General features: G+C 47.9%; 1 long non-coding RNA gene across 1 annotated transcript; it reads left to right on the top strand.

Moving 5' to 3' along the window:
- The first annotated feature begins 706 nt into the window (after positions 1-706).
- On the top strand, positions 707-3823 carry LOC128900224 (uncharacterized). Its single transcript, XR_008463239.1, has 3 exons — positions 707-1302; positions 3110-3219; positions 3624-3823. It is a non-coding gene; the product is annotated as an uncharacterized LOC128900224 (long non-coding RNA).
- The last annotated feature ends 421 nt before the right edge of the window (positions 3824-4244 follow it).

Raw genomic sequence — 4244 nt, 5'->3', positions numbered from 1 at the left:
TCTCCCAATCCTACAGGATCACTTTCACGTTTCTTTGCAGACAGGTGTATGGCCTCATTCTCCCCTGACTCTAGTATCCGAGTTCCTCTAAGGCAGGATTCACCATCCAGCAAAGATGCAGCTTATCGAACAGCTGCTTCCAGCCAGTGCTTTGGAAAGGAGCGTAGCTTGGGTGTCTTTCTTCTGCAGTCACTTCCTGGCGGTACAGTACAAGTTTTTTCAGAATAAACATGCTGGGAAATATTTGCACTGTGGGCTATAAACAGGGTGCAGTTGTTTACCTGAAGCAAATATCTGCCCATCAATTGTATAATAAAATAGTCAAGAAAAAGGAAACTTTAATCTTTTAAAGTTTCATAGATAATTATTCTTGATCAACTGGTTTGACAAGAAATTTCTTTTTCAGCAACTATGGCTGGTGTGGTTTCTGTAAATATTTTATAGTTATTTTCTGTTTCAGGTTTCCTGGTTCATCCAATAATGATGAATTGTGTCAGTTCTCTGCCTTCTTTATTACTGTTCTTAACAGCTGAGCTGCTGGAGCAAATACCCCTGGAAATCGCTTCTTTCTGGCAGTATCCACAACAACGCATAGTTCTTTACCTCATGGGTGGAGTTTGATCTCAGTTTAGACTGCAAAATGTATATTTAGATATACATAAATTCCTACAGCTCCTTCAGGCTGGGAGCTCGGTCCTTGTTCGTGTGTGATGTGCTGCACATGGGCACGTGGATGTCCGCGGGATCTTGTAAGTCAGTTTGCAGTGATGAGAAGTGTGAGTGCCCTCTGAACGTGGCGTGTTTCGTTTAGGCTCTCTGACTCTTTTGGCTAAAAGATACCTGTTCCTCTACCGGAGAGGCAACTCTTCCTCTCAGCCGATATGCCGCCAGGTGGGCCTGGAGATTTTACAAGGCTTCAGGAGGCTGGAAATCAGCAGTTTGAGGGCTTTCCCTTCAGAAACTGGTGATGGTTCAGACCACGTCAGGGGCTTTGCTTTAGGGTGGACTTTCATTCAAAGTGAGTTTCTCACCCTTCTTGCCCTCTTCTTGTTTGTTTTAATCCCATCTGTCCTATCTCCTCTTGTGCTCAGGTGTCAAGACCTAGGCCTAGGACCACCTTTTTGTTTTCTGCTAGGCCAGCTGCAGGAGTGTGCAAGCCTGTGATGGAGCCAAAGAATTACTCTGAAAGAACTGACTCCAAGTTCCGCACAAAACTCTCTGGCAAAGCTGAGAACTGTCATGCAAGCAGCAGGGCTTGCTGAGGCAGAAGCAAAGGACGTCGGCTGGAGGAGTTGTGGTGATGTGAGAGAAGTAGGGATGGGAGGAAAAAAATTTTAGTAGGACAGAAAAGCCAAGGGCACTGTCAGAATGAGTCTTGGGACACCTCCAGTGTGAGTTGAGTGCTGTGGTACTGCCTGGAGAAAGGGTTTGGAGTTATAATCAAAGGCGGCATTTCTCATTGTTTGAGCCCTGCTTTATTCAAGGAACTGGAACTTTTTACGTCCCTTTGCAAATAAGTAGAATTTCATTAAAGAGATGAGATGGCCCCCAACTGGAACAAACAGCAAGACCAGCTTTTTCATCTAGTTGTCCTTGTGCAAGAGGGACTTGTATTAGTAAGTTATTGTTCAGTCAAGGTCATCAGCCTCTTGCATACCAGGGCCCCTGGTTTCGTCTGTTACCTACCTAATGTCCCAGGGTCCCCTGGCCAGCGCTCGTTGCTGAAGCTATCCTGGGAAATCGACTGGATGGCTCATGGGGGGCATCATTTGCAAGCGGCTGAGCAAATGTGTTGCAGGGAATGGCTTGGAGACTGAATGGGAGCTGACAGTTTCCTTGGCACCCGAGCCAGAAAGAAATCCATTGCTTTGTCTCTAGCTTAGCAGAACTAAAGGGGGGCAAGGCAGAGGGTAGCTTGAAGTTGCAGGTACCAAATACGCAGGGTGGGAGCGAGCTCAGTCCATAGGCAGCTTTCTCTAAACAGATTTGAATCAAAATAGGCTGTTTCACAAGGACGGCCCTCAAATCTTATCCTGCGAGCTGGAAATGGTAAACTGACACCAGAGTTGTCTGCTTTGCCCCATGGCAATGTGACTCTGGGCTGCAGTGAAATAAAATTTTCCCCCTTGGGGTAAGAGTGGGAAGGAAGTGGGCAGGATGCAAACAGTTACCTAATGCGCTGATGAGGAAAGCTTGAGCTACATCAGAGGACAGTGGGACCCTTCCAAACCTGGCATCTACTGGGCTGTTCCTTAAGGACCTGGCCAGGAAATTCTTCCCTGCCTCATTGTAGGACTGAGATGGGTGAGGAGTGATGTGTTCGGGAAGGAGAGGCAGGCTGGTATCAGAGATGCGCTGTAGGCAGTAGAATAAGATGGTGCAAAGTGATCCTTATCTTTACAGCAGCTTTCCAAAGTGGTTCCTGGCTGTCCTTGGGGTGCGGAGGGTTAAAGAGCATGGGGGGCATGGCTCAGCAGGGCTAAGGATGGAAGTTCACAGTAGCCAGAGGTTCAGAGAGCTGGAGTGTGCACTCTTGGAGTCCATGGCTGCTGTCAGGCAGGGGACCGAAACAGAGCTGTGCTTCCTTTTTACACAGGGGAAATCTGGGCTTACCTGCGCACTGGAGGCGACAGCAAAAAACGTAAATGCAAAGCAACAGCGGGGGAAGAGGATTCAGCAGAGGCGTTGTTCAGTTCCTCTCTAACTTCCCCTTAGTGAAGTTGTTTGGATTTTGTGCTGCTGTTGTGGTTGGCTGTCTCTCCTTGTACATTCGTAGCAAGGACATCCCTCCCTGCCAGGTTCTGCAGCGTCCTCCTGGCAGGGCAAGGCGCAACCACAGCTCACTTGGCGGGTGGCACAGCTCAAAACTCTGGCTACATCCCGAAAGGCAAGGAAGGCAACTGAGCACGTGATGCTGTGTACAGGGAAAGGACGTTGGCTAGAAGAGGCAGAGGTTAAGAATGCAGCCCAGGGAACAGCAGGGGGAATGCTAAAATGTTTGTCCTGCTCTCTGTAAATATAGCAGATATGCCCGGATTTCAAACCCGGTTTAGCAACGCTCATATACACAGTTTCACGGACAGCTTCTTTCTTTCTGCATCGCCTGCAGGGACAGTACATTGATGCTAAGCTGTGAACAGTGGGAGCCGTTCCAGTATCAATAAGGATTTTGACGAGGGAGCAAGTTTGTTTGCTTGGCTGCAAAGGCCGTGGAATCCAGTAAGTGGTACGCAGTGACCCCATCTCCCTACCAAACAAGAAAATCTCTCTTACCAAATGCAGTCCTTCCAATATGAGACAGGCTTTGCAGTCTCAAAAATCATGAGATTGTTTAAGTCTTGAGACTCCTAATTAAAAAAAAAAAAAAATTAGTTGCCTTCTGGTTTTGGCAGTTTTTGGCCAATCATGTTTGCAAGCTTTTCTCTACAACTGAAAGATGTGGAAATGGATCTTTTTAAAGAGAAAAAGGAAAAAAAAAAAAAAACAACAACAAAAAACCCCACCTTGCTGAATCCATGACTCCAAGTGCTTTGAGACTAAATATCATGAAACTTAAGGCAAGACTAGAGGACATAAAAATTGTGCAAAGCCAGTATAGCGCTGACACAGTGTTCTCCTTGCAGTCTTACACAAAGACCAGCTGCTTGCACCATTAGTTGGGGAAGATGGCGCTAAGCAAGGAGACAGTAAACCTGTGGGGTGTTGCAGCTTTGGTTTGCTGTCGGACGGGAAGCAAGAATCTGTGCTGTTCTCTTCAGTCTTCAGGAACGGGCACCTCCGAGCCTGGCACTGCTCCAACCAGAGGTAATGCCTCCACCAAGGAACCACGGAAAATGCAATTTCTGTTGTTTCCCTGCCCCAGGTTCTCCCTCCTCAGTTATGCCGACTGTGGCAGTTTTTGCATGCACAAGAGATGATCTCGTAGCCCCACTTACATCCCTTGATTTTCCTACAGCTGATATGTTGGAGGAGCCCTGGCGTGGCGCAGAGCCAGACCTCCCAGCCCTGCCGAGCTCCCGAGCCCTGAAAGTTCCTCTCATCGTGGTTAGCGGCGATACCCCTGCTGTTCTGGGTGCCCACCCACCGCCTCTGAGGTCTCGTGAGGGAGTTGAAATGCTCATTTTTGCCACCCCACATTCTGAGTGTTTTAGCCTGGTGGCTTCTCCTGAAAGGCTTGGGACAAAAATACATTTCCTGTTTAGAAAGAGAGCGAAGATAAGCCCTGAAGAGCAGCCGCCTGCTCT

Source organism: Rissa tridactyla, chromosome 21 (genome assembly GCF_028500815.1).
Source record: "Rissa tridactyla isolate bRisTri1 chromosome 21, bRisTri1.patW.cur.20221130, whole genome shotgun sequence".
In the NCBI taxonomy this organism is placed as follows: domain Eukaryota; kingdom Metazoa; phylum Chordata; class Aves; order Charadriiformes; family Laridae; genus Rissa; species Rissa tridactyla.
Note: the sequence above shows the minus strand (reverse complement) of the source record. Positions and strands in the feature narration are given on the sequence as shown.